The sequence below is a fragment of the Lissotriton helveticus genome, chromosome 10 (genome assembly GCF_964261635.1).
Source record: "Lissotriton helveticus chromosome 10, aLisHel1.1, whole genome shotgun sequence".
Lineage (NCBI taxonomy): Eukaryota > Metazoa > Chordata > Amphibia > Caudata > Salamandridae > Lissotriton > Lissotriton helveticus.
The window spans coordinates 1,150,928,825-1,150,956,410 of record NC_136071.1 but is presented as its reverse complement, the minus strand read 5'-3'; the positions used below and the strand labels follow the sequence as shown (position 1 = coordinate 1,150,956,410).

General features: G+C 43.5%; 1 long non-coding RNA gene across 2 annotated transcripts in view; it reads right to left on the bottom strand.

The window, feature by feature from the left end:
• Positions 1-1,087: 1,087 nt before the first annotated feature.
• Positions 1,088-27,586, bottom strand: part of LOC144785650 (uncharacterized) — a 250,783-nt gene continuing 224,284 nt past the window's right edge. For both annotated transcript variants that reach the window (XR_013602009.1, XR_013602010.1), the window contains one exon: positions 1,088-1,205. This is a non-coding gene — a long non-coding RNA (uncharacterized LOC144785650). The remainder of the gene's footprint in view (positions 1,206-27,586) is intronic.

Here is a 27,586-nt window from a genome sequence, read left to right as displayed (position 1 = left end):
TTACCTTTCTGATCAGGCCCTAGGTGTATCTTACACAAAAGTGTAAGTTTACCTTTGTGAATCCTGCCCTAGGTGTATCTTACACAAAAGTGTACGTTTTTCGGTGATCAGGCCCTAGGTGTATCTTATACAAAAGTGTAAGTTTACCTTTGTGAATCAGACCCTAGGTGTATCTTACACAAAAGTGTAAGTTTACCTTTGTGAATCAGGCCCTATGTGTATCTTACACAAAAGTGTACGTTTTTCGGTGATCAGGCCCTAGGTGTATCTTACACAAAAGTGTAAGTTTACCTTTGTGATCAGGCCCTAGGTGTATCTTACAGAAAAGTGTAAGTTTACCTTTGTGATCAGGCCCTGGGTGTATATACTTTGCTTCCCTTCCACCCACCTCCCTGCAACCCCCCTCCCTGAAACCACGCCACTGGCTCTCAGAACCAGCCCCCCCGTGCTGCCATCAGTGTGACCCTCAATCACATCATAGACCAAACTTTTTGGCCCCTAGGAAAATGTTTGTGAGTACCAATGAATTAGATGGATAATAGCATGACAGAGAGACTGCAGTAGTCCTCAGGGCTGTTCTGTGATGTGGTGTACACCCTCTCCAAGCAATGTCTGACAGGAACTGACCCAAATGAGCACATGGATAAAGGGGGCGACCACAAAGCACACTCTGCCTGTATTGTAAACAAAAGGTCTTGCAAAGAGTACACTGTCAAGGCAGACCTCAAAAGAATAACATAAAAAATAAATAATCAACGTGGGGTCCTTATATAATAAAAGCAAATAAATCAACTACGTAAATGAGAAATAACTTGTTCTAATTAGAAGAAATGTCAGACAGTCAGCTGAAGGGGATCCAAAGACAGCCACACTCTGACACATGCATGTTCTTTTCAGAGCTCTGCCTGGCTGGGCTGTCAGCAGGAATCTCCTGGCTGTTGTTCATCACAGCTGAGGTGATTGGGTTTCACTGGACTGCTCAGCTGAGCCCTTTCTTTCCACAGACACCAGCTCCCATCAGCCCCCCCCCAGCATGGTTTACAGTGGATGCCATGCGCCAGGAATCTTAATGTCATGGCTGACTTACCAGTGAAGGTTTTACTGCAATGAGCTGTTATTCCACCGGCATTGTGTTATTGACTTCAGCAGTAGTTCTTGTCATTCACATTTTATTAGTTTGTTTTGTTTTAAGGCCTTCATTTACCCTGTAAATGGAAAGAAGTATTAATGATTTTTGGTTTTTATATTGAAATGATTTTTAATTAAATGAAACAATACAAGATAGAAGTGAACTAACATTGAACTGAACTGAATGCCAACATGGCTCACTCAAAACAGCTTTCATTCTTGTTCGGGTTTTGAGTGTGATTTCACCTTCACCTGCGGGGGTTTTGAGTTTGTTTTCTTGAGATTTTTAATCACAGATTCATTCCAAGGTATTGCAGTGCAGGCAGAACTGAGGAAGAATATGTCTTAGGTGAACAGCTGAATGGGTTTGTTTGAAAAGCACTCTGGTGGAAAACAATATGAGAAGATTGCTTGCTTTTAATTCACTATTCTCTCAGCATCACAGCTGCCTTTTGCAGCCTGCACCCTTGTCACTCTGTGTCTTGCTGTATTTCTTCATGTGCTAGTAAAGGGACCATGAAAGCACCAGACAGTGCTCAGAAGGGCAGTCTCAGGTGCCCATCTGTTCTTCCTTTTTATAAGCTGAATCTTGCCCCACCTTCACTTTAATCTTTGGAGAATGGCCATCGCCATACTCACTTCTCTAGTCAGTGTTCCTGACTACTTTATTATTCAAATTTCAGCTTAAGCCATCTTCATGAAAGTGCCAGCCCATTCGATGATGAGTCTAGGCAAGTCAAGAAATCAAGGTAACTGCCAGAGGGGCCATCGCCGGAAAGTTGGGCAAAGGAATTAGACAAATGTATGATAGCAGAAAAAGAGGTATTCAAGTAATCGTAATCATACGCTCTTGTATAGCGCCTTATCACCGTAAGGTCTCAAGGCGCTTGCTTTGGGAACCCATCCTGGTCTTTCCCTGCAAGATTACCCCTACTGGGCATCCCCAAGGTGAAGACCAGGCATCCCATCACGGTGGGGCCGTAGTGGAGATTAAGCAAGCTATTGCCCAGAGTTGCAGAGTGTGAACCCACGATTCCAGTAGGCACCGAGGCAAGAATTATCGAGTCCGTGGACATTATGAGCTCAAGACCCTGCCGCATCGGGAATTGAACCCTGGTCCCGGGTCTGACCTCTGCATCCGGGTCTGCCTCCTCTAACCGGTGAGCCACACTACTCCACTCAGTCCAGAGGTTGTCCTAAGAAGTGGGATAAAAAATGGAGCAAATGGAACACACACCGGGGTGAATTGTGTACCTCGAGATGGAGATGAGAAAGAATAGTGGAGATAATATAGGGCCAAGTGGCTGAACTAATAATGACTCCCTTTTATATATACAAATTATGTAAATGTGCTGAAATGTGTGCATACTAAATATTTGTGACTACTATGTTTTTCAAACCAATAAAAACATTGATGAAAAAAAAGAAATTAAGGTAACGGTTGGTATTCAAATGAGGGCGCGGTTGGTGTACAAATTAGGTCGTGCGCGGTCCAATATTATTTTGATTTTGGTCAAGGAACCTACTAAACTTCCAGATGATCACAGAATCAGCCAGACCCATGTGTGTGATTGTGAGACAATGGGTCCTTGGTGGCCCTTAGCACATTCTGCAGTAAGTCCAGATATTTTGCTTTCTGTCACTGTTCTGAGTGCACCAAAAGTTTCTATAGTGAGCAGCAGTTTAGGTTGTAGTTTTTCAAGTCAGATGAGAAGAAACTGGCTTAGGGCTCATGCAATAATATGTTTCTGTTTCTATGAGAATTAATATAAAAAGTATAATTTTCAGTCCTCTTGGGGAACTTGTTTAAGAGCTTCTAAAAAATATAAACTGTTCTTGAATGCAGTCCTGGGCTGTTTGCCCCCAGTATTCATATGCGACATGATGGCGCATCTTTTCAGTGTTAATTATCATTTGCACTGTTCGAATACAAATCAAAATAATTGAAAGATTTGTGGGACAACCACCCATCCATTTTCCAAGTTGGAATACATATGGCCGGGATGCCCACCACCCCCTCCCAACACACATCCCCAAGGATGGGAAGTCGGACAATAGTTGAACTTTTGGAAGACGGGAGGGAGTCACCCTCCCGGCCGTATTTATTAAAATATGAAACAAAATTTAAAACATTAAATAAAAGTTTCATCATTATGCATTATGTACAATTTGACATTTATTACATTTCGATGCAGTCATGTACTTTTGGCTAACATCCTGAAAATGCATACACTCTAATTCAAATTGTACATCCTAGCATTAAGGGCCAACGGCAAGGTCTTAACCGGTGTCAGATCCCTACTACCAAACTCCCGCCCTCACCGTGTGAGCGGCGCATGCGCAGAGGGCTCTACCCTCATTGCCAACTGTAACTTCCCTTGTCGTGGTGGGGGCCCCCTTTCTACTCGACGCCATCTTAAGGGTCGTCCGAGTTCCCGTATGAGGTCTCTGTAGGAAGTGAATGTAGAGGTTAGGGACGCTACCCTCTAGACTGGGCTCTCCTGGTAATAACGAAAACGAAGTTTTCTCATTACATTGAACAAGTTTATTCCATTTAGAACACTTCACATCTGTTCATTTAAACGTAGTGTTTGTTGCTGCTCTTGTCAACATAATACAAAATCTTATGTTGTATAATACATCATTGTGTTAATCCATGTTTTCGAAATACCCAATGCATTTCGGGTCAAACAACAGCCATGACCCTTCGTCAGGGGTCTAAAGAAAGAAATCAAACAGGACCAAATTAGTCACCCGACACATTAACCAACAGTCTAAACATGTACCATGTCGCGCCACTCTTAATCTCACTGCATGAGAAAGAAAACGCGTAAAGCGGAAAAATCGTGCTCGAACAAGAACCCAAGTGCACCAGATCAGGGATACATAGCGCCTGGCATAAAAATGCGTTCATGAGCAGAAGAATGCTCCACCCTAGTGTTGTAAGAAGAACAACATGCTGTAAAGAAATCATAACGTTGGCCGCTGCCACTCGATCAAAAACGCCAGTGTTACAAAGCAAAAGATCAACACTTACACGCTTATGCTCGCGTTCGCGCTTCCATGGATTTCAGCAAGTGAACCACTAACCAACTATCCTAGGTCTCATAGGATAAAGCGTGTGTCATGTGATCGCGGCTGCAACCAATGGCGTTGCGGAACCGTGATCACATGAGGGGAGTATGCTGGCTTCAAACTCACCCTACAATGATAAAATATCGCGCAAAAATAAAGTTACGCTCACGCAGTTAGCCCTGAAAATAAGTGATGACATGGTATTGAATATCAATGAAAACTAAAGAAATATATAATGCAACATCAAAATATACATGATCAGACCTTACTGTATGCAAAATTCAACCAATTAAATACGAACACATGTTGAGGGGAACAGGACCTGGGCACAAGTCAATTGCAGTGTTAAGTGAATCATAAGACCCACGCATACTCAATGCGATCGTTCAAACCCATGGGCTGGGAAGAGTTCAGTTTTTTAACCCATTGGAATTCAGCTTTAAGTCTTTGTTTCAATGGATCCATGTCTGGGCGCTGATGGATAACCTCGATCACCATGAATTTTAACTGAGATATTTGGTGATTCATTGCTTTCCAATGGCACGCTATTGCTGACTTGAGATTGCTAAGTCTAATATTGCTTTTATGTTCCGTGATGCGGATTTTCACTTTGCGTTCTGTTTGTCCGACATATACCTTGCCACATGGGCACTTTATCAAATATATACAATTCGCTGTGTCGCAATTACCAGAATACTCCAAATTGATAGGGAAGCCTTTGGTTGGATGCATCATGATGTTACCACAGATAACGTTATTGCAGTGTGTGCAATTGTAACACTTAGACATTCCTTTCCATGTTTTTTTCTCTTTACTTGGAGTGTTCAATACTTCTTTCAAATTTTTCGATCTTTGATATGCGAAGGTCACATGATCGTTATATATGTCTTTCAAGTCAGGTTCATTTTGCACCAAGTGCCAATGCTTCTTGATGATTCTTTTGATTTTCTCTGAGTCTGAAGAGTATTTCAGTACACATACGGTTTTTTGGGTGGTTGATTTGATTTTAGGTGTCAGTAGATCAATCCTCTTGATTTTGTCAACTTTAGCGATTGCTTGTCTTAAAATATCCTCCGGATACCCTCTTTGTTTGTACTTTACAGTTTGTTGCAAAAACGATTTTTTGGCTTGTTCTTCATCTGATGTGATTCTCTTCAATCGTGTATATTGCGAAAAAGGCAAATGTTTTTTCAATGGCTCCGGATTATACCGTTGAAAAAAGTGCACAGAGTGCTCAGGATAATACTATTTGTTGTCTCTGTAGGAAGGACAGCGTGGACTCTCCCCCCCAACCCCACACTCTCTATCCGCCGTCGCGGATATCCGGCCCCCGGGAAATTAGTCAGGAGGGGCATTTAACCGCCTCCCCCCCTGGGAGGGGCCCATGGCCATCTCCCCCTAGGCGCCCCATCCTTAGTGGGTGCCGCCTCCCCGTGGAAGGGGCCAATGGCCGTCTTCCCCCGGGCGCTCCCATCCATTGTGGGTGGCGCCCCACTCTAGGGACCTTTAAATTCCTGCTCACCGATCATGACCTTACCGCCCGACAAATAAATACGACAGTTGTTTACCTATTAAAAAGAAAAAAATCCACATCATCTTACTGTTATTACTGATCATTCCTGCAAGAAGAAATTTCTCCAATGCAAACCATATTTACATTTCTCAATATTCCTTTATTCACTCTACCAAGGAAAAGGAAAGGCCTCTACTTTCATCACTCAGAAAACTTTATTTTCTCCAAACATTTGCTATCAGGGGCTGGTGGGTGGGTCAAAATTGCTGCTTGTTCCGTCGAGGGCTCACGAGCAACGAGTGGGTGCAGCCTTCCGATCCGAGGAACAAGAGGACGATCTTCTGGATTCCCGCTCCTTTATCCTTCTGCGGGAGGGCGTGTACCCGTCCCCGATACGCCTACTGGGCGTGGTCTTCCTTCGAGGTGTCTAGGACAACCCCTCTCGGGCGGGGGAAGGCGCGCCCCGGCTACGCCGCTTTGGGCATACCAGCCGGGCCACGCCCACCCCGCCCAAAATTGGCTTCCCGGGAGGTTCAGGCCCCCATCCATACGTTCGGGGGGACCGAGCGGTCGCCCCTTTCCATATGGCCGGGATGCCCGCCACCCCCTCCCAACACACATCCCCAAGGATGGGAAGTCGGACAATAGTTGAACTTTTGGAAGACGGGAGGGAGTCACCCTCCCGGCCGTATTTATTAAAATATGAAACAAAATTTAAAACATTAAATAAAAGTTTCATCATTATGCATTATGTACAATTTGACATTTATCAAAAACAAAACAGGGAGTCCCCCTCAATCCTATCTGGGACGGGGTTTTACAAAGTGACAACAACGAAAAGTCCCACCTAATTTCTGCTGTTTAAGCAGTGACTCGATGTATGAGTCAGGAGACCTTATGTCTCGAAGTACCCAGTAATTACCACGGGAAATTTTCAATCTATACCAAAGGCAGTATATAACAATAATAGTGCACACATATATGCATTTCGTGAGGGGAGTTCTATGTAACGCACATATGACCAGATATACGTTTCTTTTTAAAAGGTTGTACAGTTTTTATTTGATAAAAATTTTTGAAAGATAACACGATACACAGTTATACACAATCAATAAAATACATTTTAAAATTTCATGATAACACATAGAAAAACCAAAAAAAGTCGACGCGGCGTTTCGGTGCTTGTATGTAGATACGACACCTTCTTCAGGACGGTTAATCTATAGGAAAAATACATTTGTGCATATTTAGTACATAGACTCCTCTTAAACCTCACAAGTATACACACTACATCAATTCTTAAGTGCAGTGCAACTGGTACATTTTCTACTCAAACTACACAGTAGTATTCATACTGCTATATCATAACAGAGATTCTATTTCTGTATTCCCTACAATGCAATTGAGTCCACATTCTGTTTTTAATCTTTTTTTGTGGTTCTTGAATAACCTTGCCCATCCACCTCTATTTCAAATAACAGTGCATGAAAAAAGGGGAAAGGCTGTTCTCATACCTTATTAGCAAACTAAAGTTGTTCCAATCAGAGATCCCTCCATTTGATTTCAAGGGGAGTGCTCGTAAGGCTTCCAATGTATACAGATAAAATATGGCACCTGGATTGGGACAATATGTAAACTTAACGGTCTATGTCTTAGCCTCCAGGGGGATGGTGCTATTTAGTTTACAGTCATTCTCAACCATACCTGTTGTTAAAAATCAGGGCTTAACATGAAGCTGTATCGGGATTGGCCACCGTTTCCTTTTCTTATTAGTTGACAAATTGCCCAGTTGGCATACCTGAACAGAAATACACGCCTTTGTTTAAGAACACTCTACTATGAATTGTCTTCGTGAATATCAACAACATATTGTTCTCACAAATAGAGAATTTTTACCTCAGTTGTCACCGTTTTTTAGACATGGGGACTTCTATCATCAGAGGCTCTGCATTCAGTATTATCCCTTTTACTTAGTAGTCGTTGAGTTTCTTTTAAAAGCAGTAATCTGTCCAGAGGGAAATAGAAACATTCTGGTTAGCCCTACCTCTGTATTTTGTTTCCCTTTTCTCCTTATAACCTGTCATGATAATCTCAGGTTTTTCTAAGTTATATTCCTTTCTATCTTCAGTGGGACTGCACACTAATATTAAGACTTCTGTAGTACCGGCGTTCAGTTTTTAAATTAATTCTTTATGCATACGGTCCCCGTTTCGACTTGACTGTATATGTTAGCCAAACTCACTAAACGGGCATTCATTGTGACCGAGCTAATATTTACAATTTATTCTATCTACTCATATTCGTCAAGTTATTCCGCTAAATGCGGCAGTCAATGTTAAACGCAATCGAGTATTTTTTAAAAAAACATCATCATTAATTGTATCAGCCGGCTCAGTGATCTTTAGAGATGGTCAATAGATAATTTAGCAGCCTTAGTTATTTTTTTAGGACAATATTTTAATTTTCTATTGACAAAGTTTCTTTTTGAAGAAACGGTAGTAGCGTTATTCTGCCCATTATTTTTTTCTATTTTTCTAAGCACGTAGAAGCTAACTGCTTTTCCTTCAGCATCAAGGGTTTTAGCCCCGCTTACCTTCTGCAAAAGTACCGGCCTCCCTGCCTCCTCCGTTGTACAGCTTCCGGGTCCCGATAGGTACCTTTCTCCTTCCTCCCGCTATTTATGTTGGTTGTCAGGGAGTTCAGAGGTCACGCAAATACGTTTTGCGTGAATTCACCGTTAAACCCCGGTTATGTCTTGATCAATTTACCGTGGGGGATTCTTTCATTGTCGTGTCAAAGTTACACGCATTCTACAGTTGTTTCCTGACGAAAATATTTCCGATCGTTTTGACCCCATATTATTTAGATGTGGCGTGTCTGCCAAATTCTCAGTTAGGGTTTCGGCCATTTTGGAGTGGCAAGTGTTCTACCTAGTTCTCAGCTAAGTCCTTGTTATTTCCACCTTGAACGCACACCCGAAGTCTAGAACGGGATCTACAAAGCTTCTTCCGAAAAGTGAGGCTTAATGCCTTTTTTGAGGATAAAACTAAAATTGTAAAGGAGAACAAATCGGGACTCAAACCAAAATCCAAGTGGACCCCTCAGACTAACATGGTTAAGAAGGACATTGAAGTCTTCGAACGCTGTGTGGAAAAGGGAATTGAGGACCTCCTAAATAAAAAAACATGGGTTGATTACAATTTAACACTAGCAGAGAAGAATTCCCTAAAATCTCTAGAACAGGACCTATCAATTACAATAAAACCCGCAGATAAAGGGGGCAGCATCGTGATCATGGACACGACGGATTATAATAACAGAATGCTTAGCCTTCTTAATAACGAACTACATTATTGTCGTTCGAGTAGGGAGGAATGGAACAGCCTTGCCAACTCCATTAATAACTTGTTGCTATTAGCAAGAGAGGATGGGGTTATATGCCAGGAGGAATATCAATTTTTAAGAAACGAATACCCCACTATACCAGCCCTTTACGGGCTCCCAAAGGTCCATAAAATGATGTATGACCCTTCAATGAGACCGATCGTCTCTAGTATAGACTCCTTAACAGAGCCCCTTAGCAAATACGTGGATATATTTCTACAGCCCTTGGTCAAGGCGCAACAATCCTATATCAAAGATACAACTACTATGATAGAGAAGGTGGAAGGATTAGCCTTTGATCCAGATAACCAACTATTAGTGACCTTGGACATAGAGGCACTGTATACCAATATACCTCAAATGGATACTATAAAGATGATAGAAGAACTCTTGAGGGAGGAACAATTTGACCTATCAACACATGCAACATTTATTGTGGACTGCATTACGATCATTTTAAAAAAGAATATTTTTCTTTTTAATACAATGTTTTTCAAACAAATCAAGGGGACCAGCATGGGGGCCACCTGTGCCCCAAGTCTGGCCTGCTTATATGTAGCCAACTTCGAAAAGAAACATATTTTTAATAATATGGCACCTTTTTATGAGAACATTTCGCATTGGGCGAGGTATATAGACGACGTCTTTTTTATTTGGACTGGAAATAGAGAAACCCTGTTTGAGTTTATCGAATGGCTTAACTTAGGTGACCATAATCTAAATTTCACATATCATATTAATCAACATGAATGTGAATTTCTGGACATTTCCATCAAACATCGGGAAGGTTCACTGATAGTAGAACTATACACGAAGCCATCCGATAGAAACACGATGTTGCATTTTAATAGTTATCACCCGGGTTGCCAGAAGAACAATATCCCCTATGGATAGTTTCTCTGATTGAGGAGGAACTGTACCAGGAATGTAGACTACGATAAACATGCTGAGATCTTAACCCAGAAATTCCTTGACAGGGGATATCCGAAAAGACTCATAAGACACTCATATAAAAGAGCGAAATACTTCAATAGAGAAAGTTTCTTTGAAAAAAATGATGAATCTGAAAGCAAAGCATTACCCTTGACCTTTGTCACTAATCACAGCAACCTGAGTAATAAAATAAAAAATATAATCAACCGCAACTGGCACTTAGTGACAAATAATAATAACATTATCCTACCAAAACCAATGTTTTCTTACAGAAGAAACAAAACAATTAGGAACAGTCTAGTTAAAACACACAGAGAAACTCCTGCCCCCAAACAACAAAGTATTGTAAATACTCCGCTGCCAACTGGAACTTTTCCATGTGGGAACTGTGGCATCTGCGAACAGATAATTAAAGGGTCCACAATATCAGTAAATGGTTCTAACCATAAAATAGGCGATTTCCATAACTGCAGAACGAAAAATGTAATTTATCTAATCAAGTGTCCCTGCAATCTGGCCTATGTAGGCGAGACCTCCAGGGAAATTAGGATACGTATTAACGAACACAGGTCAGCAATCAGGACCTCCAAAAAATCAGCACCATTGGTAGACCACTGGAACATCTTAAAGCATAAAGTGGAAGACCTCCAGTGGTGTATATTGGAGACTACCAGAAACACCATACGAGGAGGGGATCTGACCCTCAAGAGAAAAAGAAGAGAACATTTTTTTATGTCAAAATTGAACACTGTACGCAAAGGGCTAAATACGAAGGAGGACTGGGAAAGAATACTATGATGGCATAACCCCATCAATGCCCCCTTGTAATATACTGAGCAGTGCCTGACATCATATACGTGAACCTGTTGGACACTCTGGCATCCCGATAACCATGTAGCTGTCGGGATAAAACAAATATCTCCCCTAGATGATAATAGTCAAAGGACTTACGAATACTAAACCAGTTTAATCGACAATTCTCGTTGATTATTGGTAAAAGATCCCAAAGGGCTAATAGTACACCTCCGCTCCAAGATGGCCGCTCCTTTTTTGATAAAAGGAAGTGGACTACTCGGAGGACCCTACCGAGACAGAGCACTTTGCCAGAAAGTTAGCCAAATTTAATTTAATAAAATGAATACGCTATCTCTTCTGAGGGTCGGAATTGTAATACTGCAGTCAGCGTTTACATCTTTGCGCAACTCATTCGATTGAGTACGCCTAATAACCATAAACTGCCTTTAAATTTTTTTTTTTTTTTTTTTTTAAACAATGGAAGATGTTTACAAAAAACTTTCACAACTCGTTACTGATATTAAATGAACTTCGGGTGTGCGTTCAAGGTGGAAATAACAAGGACTTAGCTGAGAACTAGGTAGAACACTTGCCACTCCAAAATGGCCGAAACCCTAACTGAGAATTTGGCAGACACCCCACATCTAAATAATATGGGGTCAAAACGATCGGAAATATTTTCGTCAGGAAACAACTGTAGAATGCGTGTAACTTTGACACGACAATGAAAGAATCCCCCACGGTAAATTGATCAAGACATAACCGGGGTTTAACGGTGAATTCACGCAAAACTTATTTGCGTGACCTCTGAACTCCCTGACAACCAACATAAATAGCGGGAGGAAGGAGAAAGGTACCTATCGGGACCCGGAAGCTGTACAACGGAGGAGGCAGGGAGGCCGGTACTTTTGCAGAAGGTAAGCGGGGCTAAAACCCTTGATGCTGAAGGAAAAGCAGTTAGCTTCTACGTGCTTAGAAAAATAGAAAAAAATAATGGGCAGAATAACGCTACTACCGTTTCTTCAAAAAGAAATTTTGTCAATAGAAAATTAAAATATTGTCCTCAAAAAATAACTAAGGCTGCTAAATTATCTATTGACCATCTCTAAAGATCACTGAGCCGGCTGATACAATTAATGATGATGTTTTTTTAAAAAATACTCGATTGCGTTTAACATTGACTGCCGCATTTAGCGGAATAACTTGACGAATATGAGTAGATAGAATAAATTGTAAATATTAGCTCGGTCACAATGAATGCCCGTTTAGTGAGTTTGGCTAACATATACAGTCAAGTCGAAACGGGGACCGTATGCATAAAGAATTAATTTAAAAACTGAACGCTGGTACTACAGAAGTCTTAATATTAGTGTGCAGTCCCACTGAAGATAGAAAGGAATATAACTTAGAAAAACCTGAGATTATCATGACAGGTTATAAGGAGAAAAGGGAAACAAAATACAGAGGTAGGGCTAACCAGAATGTTTCTATTTCCCTCTGGACAGATTACTGCTTTTAAAAGAAACTCAACGACTACTAAGTAAAAGGGATAATACTGAATGCAGAGCCTCTGATGATAGAAGTCCCCATGTCTAAAAAACGGTGACAACTGAGGTAAAAATTCTCTATTTGTGAGAACAATATGTTGTTGATATTCACGAAGACAATTCATAGTAGAGTGTTCTTAAACAAAGGCGTGTATTTCTGCTCAGGTATGCCAACTGGGCAATTTGTCAACTAATAAGAAAAGGAAACGGTGGCCAATCCCGATACAGCTTCATGTTAAGCCCTGATTTTTAACAACAGGTATGGTTGAGAATGACTGTAAACTAAATAGCACCATCCCCCTGGAGGCTAAGACATAGACTGTTAAGTTTACATATTGTCCCAATCCAGGTGCCATATTTTATCTGTATACATTGGAAGCCTTACGAGCACTCCCCTTGAAATCAAATGGAGGGATCTCTGATTGGAACAACTTTAGTTTGCTAATAAGGTATGAGAACAGCCTTTCCCCTTTTTTCATGCACTGTTATTTGAAATAGAGGTGGATGGGCAAGGTTATTCAAGAACCACAAAAAAAGATTAAAAACAGAATGTGGACTCAATTGCATTGTAGGGAATACAGAAATAGAATCTCTGTTATGATATAGCAGTATGAATACTACTGTGTAGTTTGAGTAGAAAATGTACCAGTTGCACTGCACTTAAGAATTGATGTAGTGTGTATACTTGTGAGGTTTAAGAGGAGTCTATGTACTAAATATGCACAAATGTATTTTTCCTATAGATTAACCGTCCTGAAGAAGGTGTCGTATCTACATACAAGCACCGAAACGCCGCGTCGACTTTTTTTGGTTTTTCTATGTGTTATCATGAAATTTTAAAATGTATTTTATTGATTGTGTATAACTGTGTATCGTGTTATCTTTCAAAAATTTTTATCAAATAAAAACTGTACAACCTTTTAAAAAGAAACGTATATCTGGTCATATGTGCGTTACATAGAACTCCCCTCACGAAATGCATATATGTGTGCACTATTATTGTTATATACTGCCTTTGGTATAGATTGAAAATTTCCCGTGGTAATTACTGGGTACTTCGAGACATAAGGTCTCCTGACTCATACATCGAGTCACTGCTTAAACAGCAGAAATTAGGTGGGACTTTTCGTTGTTGTCAATTTGACATTTATTACATTTCGATGCAGTCATGTACTTTTGGCTGACATCCTGAAAATGCATACACTCTAATTCAAATTGTACATCCTAGCATTAAGGGCCAACGGCAAGGTCTTAACCGGTGTCAGATCCCTACTACCAAACTCCTGCCCTCACCGTGTGAGCGGCGCATGCGCAGAGGGCTCTACCCTCATTGCCAACTGTAACTTCCCTTGTCGTGGTGGGGGCCCCCTTTCTACTCGACGCCATCTTAAGGGTCGTCCGAGTTCCCGTATGAGGTCTCTGTAGGAAGGACAGCGTGGACTCTCCCCCCCAACCCCACACTCTCTATCTGCCGTCGCGGATATCCGGCCCCCGGGAAATTAGTCAGGAGGGGCATTTAACCGCCTCCCCCCCTGGGAGGGGCCCATGGCCATCTCCCCCTAGGCGCCCCATCCTTAGTGGGTGCCGCCTCCCCGTGGAAGGGGCCAATGGCCGTCTTCCCCCGGGCGCTCCCATCCATTGTGGGTGGCTCCCCACTCTAGGGACCTTTAAATTCCTGCTCACCGATCATGACCTTACCGCCACAGACCGGATAGTTGACCGACTATCCGGTCCCCCCAACTCCTCCTATAGGTCATGCTTCCTCAAACGTCTCAGCCATGCAACAAAATCTCCTATTAGTAAATCATTCCCCTCCCTGGACAGGTGAACCCCATCGTTCAGATACATATGATCACCCCGGATACACCCATGAGGAATGACATGCAACTGTGCAGAACGGAACAGTCTATTAATCTTATTGTTGACCCGTTTAACTGAATGGTTCAGAGCTGACACCTAAAGCCCCCCCTGCCACTTCCTTCTAGGAATCATGTGGGACCAGGCAATCGTGCACCCCGGGACTCTTTTAGCCAACCAGCTAATAGCCGACAAGATTCGTTCTAGCAACACTCGTCTACCCAGTGTCACCAAATCGTTGCCACCCAGGTGTACTATGACTATAGATGGCGGTGACCTATGCCGCCCTAAAAGTTCCTCGAAAAATGACAAAAATTTGTCAAAAACGAGCCCACCTTTCCCATGGAAAGCCACTCTGAACCCGTATTCCCCAGGTGCGTGAATCGCGTCACCTTCCATGAATACGTCACCGGCGCGCCTCACGTATGAGTGGCCCACGACCCATACCATCCTCCCCCCAGTCGGTGATCTCTGACCGCTGGTCTCCTGATGTAGGGTCGACCTCCAATTCCGCCCTGCATGGCAGGCCCGCGAAACTGCAAAGTAAACAAAAGACAGAAATCGTGAGTGCATGTCAATTGATCACTTACAACATGTGCAATCGCACATACCTCTTGAAGCAATTCGAGGACCAACGGCCCGATTGTTTCACTTCCTCGGCACTCTGACCCCTGGCTGTAGCCTCTGTAGCAGCCCCTATCCTAAAGGAGTGGGTCCCAAAATCGCACGGGTCCATGCCCGCGTCAGCGATTGCCAGTGCCAGCACCCTCTGAAACTGAAATCTCGTCAGTGGGGTGCCATCCTTGTGTCTGAGCAAGCTCCCCCCCCAAGCGGCCGCTCTTAGCGCCAAATAGTCTTCCACACACTTCAACGGGCAGACGGGGGACCCACGCTTGCGCTGTACGACCACACTATCTGCCATAGCCCCCTGGTCGGTCTTGGACCTGGCTATCATGAATACCATCGAATCACCCCTTATCTGGATGTGATCCCTGCACAAACCTCCCTCCAACTCTCTCTTGTTCCTTGCGACAAGCTCGCTCACCCTCATGGCCCCATGAAATGCCAAAGTGAACGCTGCCCGGAACAGAACTGCTTCGTAATGGGAGGAACACGTCTCGTCCAGCTTTGCCAAAAGCAGAGACAGTCTGTCTAAGCCAATCGGGTGCCTCGTATCTCTCTTGCAACCCTCAAGGCGCTGCCAGCCGCGAAGGGCTTTCTTCACCAAAAAAGAACCTGTAGGATCTTTCATGCCATGTACCTGGGCCATGAAGGAAATGGCCGCCCTATGCCTACCGGCCGTTGCCACTGATCGGTCCTCCCTGTGTAGTGCAACCAGGTACCCCAGGAAGGATTCCTCCTGACCCCAATGCAGACTCCCTACAGGACCCAAATATGTGCAATAGGAATGAAACGCTCCTTCGTATGCTTTCCTTGTCCTGGGGGCTAGACTCGCTGCCACGAGGTCTTGTAATCCGAGGCACCGATTAGCCACATTGCTTCTGGGAATGGTGCTGCCTCTAGGTCTGCTGTGGGCAGATAACCCCTGAATGCCTGCATATGTGAACGAGAGAGTGCATCAGCCGCATGATTCAGTACACCTGGCCATGTTTCGCCCTGAACAGTACATTCAATCTCATGCACAGCAGCACAATCTCTTTCAACAATCTCAAAATCATTTTGCAGCGTGCTGCCTGTTGGTTAATGCAATCTACGACAGTCATATTGTCAGACCAAAACACCACTGAGCGGCCCCTGAAGTCATCAGCCCATGTCATCAGAGCAACCCAGATGGGGAATAACTCCAGGAACCCAATGTTACCTGTGAGGCCGTTGGAGTGCCACCATGTTGGCCATGTCTGTGCCGACCATCGATCACCTAAGATGGCCCCAAAACCCACGCTCCCTACCGAGTCGGTCCATAGACCTAATTCCTCCGAAGACTCTGGCGGGGAGCTCCAGACGACTCGACCGTTGAAGTCCGCCAGAAATGCCAACCAAATACGCATATCCTGGCGAACCTCTCCAGACAGTCTCGTACGGTGGTGAGCCTCTTTGAGACCACCCATAGCCTGCGCGATAGAGCGCGAAAACGGGCGGGCCATAGGAATCACTCTTAAGGAAAAATTAAGCTGACCCACTGTTTGTTGTAACTGGTGCAGGGTCACTTTCTTCACACCCAGGCATTGCATCAAGGAAGCCCGGAACTTGGTCACTTTGTCTACTGGTAGTCGGAAACACCCCTCCACAGAATCGAGCTCAATACCCAGAAACTCCAGTGAAGTAGATGGTCCGACCATCTTACCTGGTGCCAATGGGACACCGAATTCATTCATGAGGATGCAGAAATCATACAGCGCCTGTGCGCAATTCATATCACCGGCTGCCCCCAAAAACAGAAAATCATCCAGATAATGCATAACATGTCTATGCCCTGTGGCCTCTGTAAATGCCCATTCCAAAAAACAGCTAAACATCTCAAAATATGCACATGAAATGGAACAACCCATGGGCATGCATTTATCCATGTAATAATTACCCTGAAATGCAAAACCTAGCAGGCGCTGATACTGCGGGTGCACCGGAAGCAACCGGAATGCTGATTCGATATCACATTTCGCCATCAGCGCCCCAGGGCCTAGGTGGTTCAATATGGCCACGGCATCGTCGAACGATGCGTATCGTACCGAACAAACTTCTGGGTCTATGGCATCATTCACAGAGGAACCCCTGGGAGCAGAAAGGTTATGTATGAGTCTAAACTCCCCCGGATCTTTCTTCAGTACAACCCCTAACGAGGAACATATGAAATCGGCCACCGGCGGGCAGGAAAAGGGGCCAGCCACTCGTCCGAAACTGACTTCTTTTGCTATTTTCTTTTCTGCCACGCTTGGGTTGTGCCGTACCGATAACTGGTTTCTACAAAAGGAATTCCCCCGAACTTCCCCCACCGGGATGTGGAAGCCATGTAAGAATCCCTTCCTTAACACCCCAGGGGACACATGATCAGGGTATTTGTTTAACCACGGAATCATAACCATGAGATCAACGGATGTTGGCAATCGGTTACAAAGGTCCACCTCACTCCTGCTTAGGTCCTCCTTTTCCACCCGTCCCGCCATTCTTTGATCTACATTCACTTTCCGGGTGTGAGGAATTCCCACAGCCGGCACACACATGCTTAAACTTGCATGTCCCCTGCGGTCTGTTACAATTGCCTCGTTTGAAGCCCCAACAGACCCCTCCTTGTCCGCCCTTCCCGCCAACTCTAGGCTGATAGCCCCCACCTGTGCCTGCTCGAAAGGGCACCCCGGGCTTTTGGCGGACAACTCCGGACCCGCTCCCGCCTGGCGAGGACGTACCTGTCGCCCCTGGCAGGAGTTGCTTGTGCCATGACACCGAGTCCAAACAATCCCAAGACAGAGAAGCATCATATTCCTTTGCTTTACGGAACTTCATGTCATAGCCTTTCCATTCTTCCCCCTCATACATTGAATAAAAATCCATAATGCGATTCTGATAGCAAACCAACTCAGTCATAACATCAGGTTTACGTTCCCCCATAACTGCGGTAAATATAGAGAAGGCCTTAACCCAGTTTGTCACCGTCTCTTCCACCCTGAACTGGGCCATCTTGGCACGCCATACACTAGGGTGCCACAAATCTTTCTGCGTTTTAGCATACTCCATCTCACGATGGTCCGTTAACAAAGAGAACATGTTGACATACTTGTCTCCCCATATCAACTCTTTCGTGGCCAAGGGAACGTGCCGTGCAACCTTTTCCCGCCTTGAGGGTATCGAGCCCTCCCCCACCATTGGCAATGCGAGCTTACCCGGGTCGGCTATTGTTGCCGCCGCCTTCTCTTGACCAGCTGCTGGTACTCCTGGCGCCACCTGTGGGGGAACAAGAGGAACACTCGCCTTCGCGACATCTCTCGATTGCCGCAACTGCTTCATTAACACTCTGGCCTCTTCGGCCGGATCTCCCGGGGTCGCTGTGCCCCCCACCTTTGTTTTAAGCCATGCGGTCAACTGTGCGGCCAATTCTGGGGGCATATCATCATCCTCGGTCGAGGTGATCACCACTGGGATAAGCTGGCCTAAAACTGGTTCCTGAACCGGGTTACCAGCCGGTACTAGGGGGACGATGGTCGGCACCTCCGGTGCCGGGACCCCCCCGAGACTGCCCTTTCTTTGACCCGCTTCCCTCTTAACCCGGGAACCACTCCCGGCAAGGCCGGGCCTATTACCTTTTTCGGCTGACCTGGGTCGTTCATTGCAGCCAATTGTTTCTTTACCTCCGCCAAACCTCTACCGAGCGATTGGACTTGACCGAGCTTTCGGTCCATACAAGCCATCCGGTTCGACAACAGGCGTAACACCTTCTCCATCTCGGAACCCTTTCCTGCTTGCTTGCTAGGCATGGTTTCGAGTCCTCCGCCTTTAGTCGATCCACGAGGTCCTGAAATCCGTGTCGAACTGAAAGAGAAAAAACAGGATTACCACGTTCAAAATTGCTGCTTGTTCCGTCGAGGGCTCACGAGCAACGAGTGGGTGCAGCCTTCCGATCCGAGGAACAAGAGGACGATCTTCTGGATTCCCGCTCCTTTATCCTTCTGCGGGAGGGCGTGTACCCGTCCCCGATACGCCTACTGGGCGTGGTCTTCCTTCGAGGTGTCTAGGACAACCCCTCTCGGGCGGGGAAGGCGCGCCCCGGCTACGCCGCTTTGGGCATACCAGCCGGGCCACGCCCACCCCGCCCAAAATTGGCTTCCCAGGAGGTTCGGGCCTCCATCCATACGTTCGGGGGGACCGAGCGGTCGCCCCTTTCCATGTGCTTATCTTGAGGCAAGGTAAATCTACCAGGAATGGAAAGGAGTGACTCTTACATCAAAAAACCAGTGACTCACAGCTATTGTGTGCAAGCCAGTCTGGTTTATGAGCTGGCTGCAGTTGCACTGGAATTTTTTTTTTTTTTTTATTTGTTTGAAAAAAATTCAAAATGCAGTTGCACTGGAGGTCAGCTAGGCACATTTAATGACTGTAATTACTGTATATGTAGTGGAGCACAACTTTCATTGAGTAAATTACATTTGCATTTCTAGCAGAAATTAGTGTTAGGCACATTCATTATTGTTCTACCGAGGCAAACCAAGGGTTATGCCTCCAAGATGACTGCTTTATACCCAGGGGCACTGGAGTTATGTAATTGTGCAGCCACAGCGATTTTTGCATGATTATAGATTTGCCACATTTACCACATAATTCATCATCATCCGCATAATCTGCAGATTTTAACCCTCCATAAATTGTTTCTAGCTCAAATGTTTCCAAAGTTTCTAAAGATGCAGCAACACGCGTTCCAGCACGGTGAGAGCCCCTTTTCAGAACTTGACTGGTCAGCTTTCTATTGCTATTTGTGGGTGCCAAAATGGTACTAATGAGGCGCAACCAATGCCCAGACAGTGATACCAAGCTAAAAAAATTACAAAATGATGACGTAATACTTTTACGAAATGTGCTGCATTATGCCGCATAATTTGCCTTTTTTTGCAACAAAATGTACATAACCCTGCCGCATAATTTGGCCCTCTCCTCCTACATATTTCTTTACACTCTTGTGATCAAACCACCCCGACTACTGGCATTGAATTACACAAGTGCTGCTGGAGGTCGGTGAGTATTTGGGCTTGCTTTTCACACCCCAGAGGAACCCCAGAGGCTTATGTGTTCCCTTCTGTAATGCATTTAGTGCCTGGAAATGTGAAGTTATCTTTACCTCATTTGCGTCTGGGTGTGACCCCATGCAATGAGGCAATCCCTTTGCCCATGCACTTGTTGCATATGTTAGAATAAGGGGCGTGTGGTATATAAAAGATGTTCTTGAGTCATAATATATTTCATGTAGTTTTATTCATGGATAGATACAGGTCCATATTCTTATGATGGTAATTAACAGACCCCACCAGGAGTGACTGCCTTGTCACTCAGCCTGCCTCCAACTGACAGTAGTCTCAGGTCTAACTACAACATTCTATGATGTCACTAGGAATTATTACATTGGCATCAACAGAGCAACAAGGAAATATATAGTTAAGAGAAAGGGACAAAGTCCCTGTACAACAGGGCGCTGGCCAAAGGTCCCCGTCGTGGGACACAGTTAGTGCGCCCCGACTCACCGCTCAAAGGATGCCCTTCGGGAGAGGCCATACTGGCTCCTAGTGACCACCAATACAATTCCCCACAGAGGGTTCGGTCTCAGACTACACCACCCTGACCCCTTCCTAAAACCGATCAGTTTCCACTGCATTAAACAAGAATTGTCTGTTTAAACCACTGCTGCTCACTCTGCAGTCAATGCATAAATTAAGAGAGTTAGCCAATGATCTATAGAATTCTGATTTTTATGTAATTAGTTGCATAGTCTTGAGTTTGATTTAATTTTGCAAAAATTATAAAGCCCTTACGGCCCTAAATTGAAAGCTATTTCGCGGTTGCAAAGGCACAACACTGATTTTATCGCAAAATCGGAGCCTTTGAGACCACAAAATAACTTTTAGGAATGTTCAAAACCCAAATTTCAATTTGGTACTTCATTACCAAATCACATAATAGGTTTGCAACCACATACTATACTGCATTGCAAACTGAAAAGGTCTTGTTTAGGACGTCTTTGCCAACTTATGATTTCTTAGGGTCTATGGGCCCGATGTAGGTGGCCCATTACCGGTCGTTAAACCCGAAATTGGTAAATTTCAGGCTTACCAACCAGTATTGAGCCATTTCTGATGTAGGGGATGATTCGGTAAATACCGAATCGTTATTTACCGATTCGGTATTTACCAAATCATTATTTACCGATTCGGTATTTACCGAATCGATAAATGGCACGTAGGAAGCACTTTTAAGAGTGCTTATGTGCTGTAAGGATTCGTTATTTACCACCAACTATTAGTTGGTGGAAAATACCGAATACCTTTGAAAATGCAAATCTGTGCATTTTCAACAGTGCCATGTGGCAGGGCATGTATCCGTGCCACATGTGCACACAAGCACTATTCAGGGGTGCAGCAGGGTGTCAATGTGACACCCTGCCACCCTTGAATGTTTCCCTATTTTACCGAATCGGTATTTACCGATTCGGTAATTCACATTCATTCCTACGGGCCCCTAGGCCCATAGGAATGAATGGCAATTACCGAATCAGTAAATACTGATTCGGTAAATGCGGAATCGTACCGATTCCGTAATACTTACCGAAATTTTTGCTACATAGCATTTACCGATTCTAAAATACCGAATCGGTAAAATTCGGTATTTTAGAATCGGTAAATGATATTTACCTACATCTGGCCCTATATCAATAGTTTGAGACCACAATTGTGGCTGTAAATCATTGATAGGTTACAGACCCCTCAAAGGCAGTGGTAACCCACTCACAAATGGGAAGGAGTCCTTTAGTCAGTGTTGTAAAACACATTTTTTAGGAGTACCCAGTGGTCCCTAGGACACTGATAATTCTTTTAAAAAAATGTTCAACATTTAAAAAAATTTTTGTTAAGGCATCATGTTTTACTTTAAGGAGAACAGGCTGTGATAAAAAAAAAATGCTTTAGTTAAAAGCAATCACAGACATGGTTGTTTTGTCTGCAGACCCCAGCTGGCCACCATCCCGATGATGGCAACGATTCGTATTAGGTCTCAATTTATGACCTACCTACCTCGCACACCCTACAAATCTGAGTTTTTGTGAACCAACATGTTTGAACATTTGTTGGCTCCTAAAAATAATGCATTTGGTAAACATCAGTGCGCAACTTGTGATCACTTTTACTGAATGCATTGAATGAACATAAGACCACGGAGGGGACCCTAGCACTAGATACAAATATGCACCTAGGACAGAACTTAAACAAAAATATAAACAAAAATACAAAGGATTTTTTTCTTGGTTAAATGTTTTGTGATGTAAGTGGTGCCAAAGTGGCATGTCTCAATGTTCCCCCCTCCCCCCCTATGATTTAGTGAAAGTACACTACGGATGCCTGTGAGTCACTTTCAGGAAGCAGTCCGGTGAGCAATGGGCATGTTCCTTTAGGAGTTGATTTGCATGCAGCTGCATTTGTTAATGCCAATAGAACACTCCCGTGGTAATGTGGTTGAATGTAATTCTCTGCTCATCAGAGCGCTAACACAGAAGTTTTAAATGAATATGCTGCTCCAACAGGAACGCGAGAGAACGGTTCAACTGTGATTCTGTGCTTGATCTGGAGTGATTAAGAATGATTTGACTGTAGTTCTGTGCTTAATCTGGAGTTGACCTGCTCTACTGTGATTCTCTGCTTGATCTGGAGTGATACAGAACGGTTCAACTGTGATTCTGTGCTTTATCAGGGATGTTACAGAACAGTTCAACTGTGATTTGCTGCTTGATCTGGAGTGATACAGAATGGTCCAACAGTGATTCTCAGCTTCATCAGGAGTGATACAGAACAATTCAACTGTGATTCTGAGCTTGATCAAGTGTGATACAGAACGATTCAACTGTGATTCTGAGCTTGATCAAGTGTGATACAGAACGATTCAACTGTGATTCTGTGCTTGATCTGGAGCGATAGAGAATGGTTTATCTTCAATTCTCTGCTTCATTGGAGGTGATACAAAATGGTTCAACTGTGATTCTTTGCTTCATCAGGAATGATACAGAAGGGTTCAACTGTGATTCTGTGCTTGATCTGAAGTGATTTAGAATGGTTCAACTGTGATTCTGTGCGGAATCTGCAGTGATACTGAACAGTTTGTCTGTGATTCTGTGCTTGATCTGGAATGATAGATTGGTTCATCTGTGATTCTGTGCTCGATCCGGAGTGATAAAGAATGGTTCTTCTGTGGTTCTGTGCTCGATCTGGAGTGATACAGAATGGTTCAACAGTGATTTTGTGCTTGATCTGGAATGATTCAGAATAATTCAACTGTGATTCTGTGTTTGATCTGGAGTGATACATAATGGTTAAACTGTGAGTCTGTGCTTGATCTGAAGTTATACCGAACAGTTCATCTGTGATTCTCTGATTGATCGGGAGTGATACAGAACGGTTTAAGAGTGATTCCCAGCTTGATCAGGAGTGATACAGATCAGTTCAACTGTGATTCCCCGCTTGATCAGGATTGATACATGACTGTTCAACTGTGATTCTCTGCTTGATCAGGATTGATACATAACGGTTCAACTGTGATTCTCTGCTAGATCAGGATTGATACATAACGGTTCAATAGTGATTCTCTGCTAGATCAGGATTGATACATAACGGTTCAACTGTGATTCTCTGCTTGATCAGGATTGATACATAACGGTTCAACTGTGATTATCTGCTAGATCAGGATTGATACATAACGGTTCAACTGTGATTCTCTGCTTGATCAGGAGTGATACAGAACGGTTCCATAGTGATTCTCTGCTTCATCTGGAGTGATGCAGAATGATTGAACTGTGGTTTCCTGCTTCATCAGGAGTGATACAGAAGTGTTCAACAATGATTCTATGCTTCATCAGGAGTGATACAGAATGGTTCAGCAGTGATTCTCTGCTTACATTAGGAGTGATACAGAATAGTTTGAAGATGATTGTATGCTTGATCAGGAGTGATACAGAATAGTTCGATTGTGATTCCCTGTACAATCAGGAGTGAGACAGAGCACTTCAGCTGCTTATTCAGAGGGCACAAGGAGTAATTCAACTGTGATTCTCTGCTTCTTTGCAAGTGAGACAGAGTAGTTAGTTCAATGGTGATTCTCTGCCTGGTCCACAGTGAAGCAGAGCAGTCTACCTGCATAATTGGGAGTGATACAGAGTAGTTCATGCAATTGTCTGCTGGGAAGACAGGATTAAGAAAGAGAAATATAATCTGATGATTTGTCAATTAGGAGCTAGGATTCATGGATTGAATATGATTCCCTGCTCGATCTGACACCACGTAGAGTAGATTGTGATTGTGTAGTTTGTCAGTTGTAAATGCCTGGCTGTGATCCACTGGTCGATCAGGAGATAAGCAAAGTAGTTTGAAAGTGATTCTTTGCCTGGCTGGTGTCATTTTAATAGTTGGAAGGTTTACTTTGCCTAGTCCATCTTCCATATACCTAAGAATTATAATATGCAAACTATTTTCTCTGCTAATTGTTTTTTCTGCATTATGTTTAGGATGTTACGGATAGTTTTGTGTCTAAGTTTTGTACTAATGTTTGTAAATCCAGCGCAGTGTTATCATATTAGAGACATTACAACTGGGATACAGGTGTTCAACAGTAATTTCTTGAGCATCTGCTGCAGGAAACAAATCCTGTAAAGCATTTAAGGATTTACATGCTGCATCAGTAATGGAAAGCTAACACAGACGTTTGAATTGAATTTGCTGCTCCCACGGGAGCGAGACAGAAAGGTTCAACTATGAATCTAGTTGTGATCTGGAGTGATACAGAACGGTTCAACTCTGATTCTTTGCTCAATCTGGAGTGATACAGAACTGTTCAACTGTGATTCTGTGCTCAATCTTGAGTGATAGAGAACTGTTCAACTGTGATTCTGTGCTCTATCTGGAGCAACACAGAATGTTTCAACTGTGATTCCGTGCTCGATCTGGAGTGATAGAGAACTGTTCAACTGTGATTCTGTGCTCTATCTGGAGCAACACAGAATGTTTCAACTGTGATTCTGTGCTCGATCTGGAGTGATACAGAACAGTTCAACTGTGATTCTGTGCTCGATCTGGAGTGATACAGAACAGTTCAACTGTGATTCTGTGCTCGATCTGGAGTGATACAGAACAGTTCAACTGATATTTTGTCCTCGATATGGAGTGATACAGAATGGTTCAGCTGTGATTCTGTGCTGTCTTGTACAGAAATCACATTAAGCACACTCTAGCTGCACTTTAAACATCATTAAACTGATAATAAAATATGAAGGTCGACCTCGCCCATAAGTAACTGTGAAAAGGGAGAGTCTCTACAGAAGTATACATGACAGGGATCTGCTACCTGTAGGGACCCCCGCCTTCCAAGTGCTATGAACTCACCTCTACACAAGGATGTGTTTAGCTAGGGAATTCTCTCCAGCTAGAGGTGTGACTCCCCTGCATGAATTAATTAGTGTGAAAACTCAGCAGAGCTTTGAGAGTGGTGGCAAAGTGGGCAAGGTTATTTGTGTACTTGCTAGCGAGCTCTAGCAAAACAGGCAAGTTGAGCTCCATCTCACATTTTAGAGATATTAAAAACAAGAGCACAAAGACATGTTTAGAGAATGGAGTGATATAATAGAAAACACAGCACCAAAGACATGTGGTTATTTGGACGATGCAATGAGGGATGCGGTCCTCAGTTACAGAAAGATTTAATAAGAGGATGACTGAAAATATGCTCTGCCATATTTGAGTATCACCATTTAACATTCTTTTTTGCAGTTGTCCAAACATTGCACAGTGCAAGAGCATAGATATCAGAAAGGCCTTAAGCAAAACTTTGACATAAGTTTGAATTGTTTCAAGAGGGACAGGTGAAGCTTCTGATGTACTTAAACCTATTGAAGCTTGCATCTTTTCGAAAGATTCTAGGATCTTTCCACCACATTCACAGGTACTTCATCACATTACTAGGTACATCATCCGAGTGATCGAAGTTCACCCTAGTCTTGATCTAGAAACTGAAGATGGATAAACAGCTTTTTAAATGTAAGGCATTCAATGGTGAAAAGAGTTCCACGCCTGTGGCTTTTCTATTGGTGGCATCTGTTCTGTTGAGGGAGAGGTGTGGCGCCGCGGCCAGGGCGACCGACGCTGGAATCTGGGGACCACGGTTCGATCCCCGGCTCCGGCGGCAAGTTAGCCCAGCACCATGTGACTCTGGGCAATAGCTCGCTTAATCTTCCCGACGGCCCCCAGCACCTAGAGACCCTTACGGGTGATTGTGCGCTTTACAAATGTGGACTTTACTTTACTTTGTTCTCCAATGTTGGATGCTTGTAATTGCTGATTGATATCTAGAGTGAGTTCCTTTTTTAAGTTTCTTGTTTGTGTTGTTTGAGTGAGAATACTTTGATGAGGTAGTAGGAACCGCTGAGTGTTGTTGGTGAGTTGACTCATGCCGATAATGAACCAGGCGGAATAGATCGAAAGCGATGCTCAGCTTGATTAGGAGGGAAACACAGATTTTGAATGCAATCCTCCGATCAATTGGTAAATACTCGGAGTGGATTGATTGTTATTCTCTGTTCAATCAGTAGCCGAGCAGTTTGAACATGGTTCTCCGTTTGATCCGGATCCAGGCACTGAATTTTGTATGTGATTTTCTGCTCAATCGGGAGCAGGAGTAATTTACTGACTATGATTCTTTGCTTAAACAGTAGCAAAACAAAATAGATTGAATGGATTTTTCTCTCAATCAGAATCCAAGTGGGTTGAATTAATTTGGTTCTCTTCTAAACTAGAAATGATACAGAGTAGATTGAATTTGATTCTTCAGTTTCATCTGGAATCCAGGGAGTAGATTAAATATGATCCTCTCTTCGATCGGGAGTTATCCACAGACCTTTATATATAACTCTCTGCTTAATCAAGAGTCAGGAAAAGTGTATTTAATGGAATTCTCTGTTTGATGAAGGGCCAGCAGTTAGATATACAATTATCTGCTTGATAGTAAGCCAGGGAGAGTAGTTTGTACGTGGTTCTCTTCTTGATCAAGCGCTTGTCACTGTAGTTGTGGTATAATTCTCTGATTGATTGGGAGCTGGACTGAGCAGATTTAATGTATTCCTGCGGCAGGGCAGAATCCATGCAAAGTAGTTTAAATGTTTTGTTCTTCTTGATCGGAAAATACCACAGTCTTTAGAAAATTCTAAATTGGGACCTAGAAAGAGAATATTGGATCTAATTCATTTATTGATTAGGAGACGGCAGAGTGAATTGAATGTTGAATGAGATTCTCTGCTTAGTCAGGGGATGCTGAAAGTAGCTGGAATGAGATTTTAAGCATGATTTGGGAACAAGGCTGAGTAGATTGACTGTGATCTCCTGCCAGATCTGAAGCCGCTTGCATGCTGATAGAGTGCTCGTTTTGCCTGGGTAGAGCCTACTAGTACCACAAATCAGATCAAACCATCTCACTTGACTTATTGTGCTTTGCCCTCATTTGAACAAATTGCAGATGGAGTCCCATGTGTCTGCATATTGCAGGAATGTTATTAAGTGTAGCTCATAGTTCTGAGTATCCGTATTCGAATCATTAAAGATTTGATTGGTGAACATGAGCAGGGCCCCAGCTTTTATTCGATGGGTGTGCAAGTGCTATAGTCGGAGTCTGA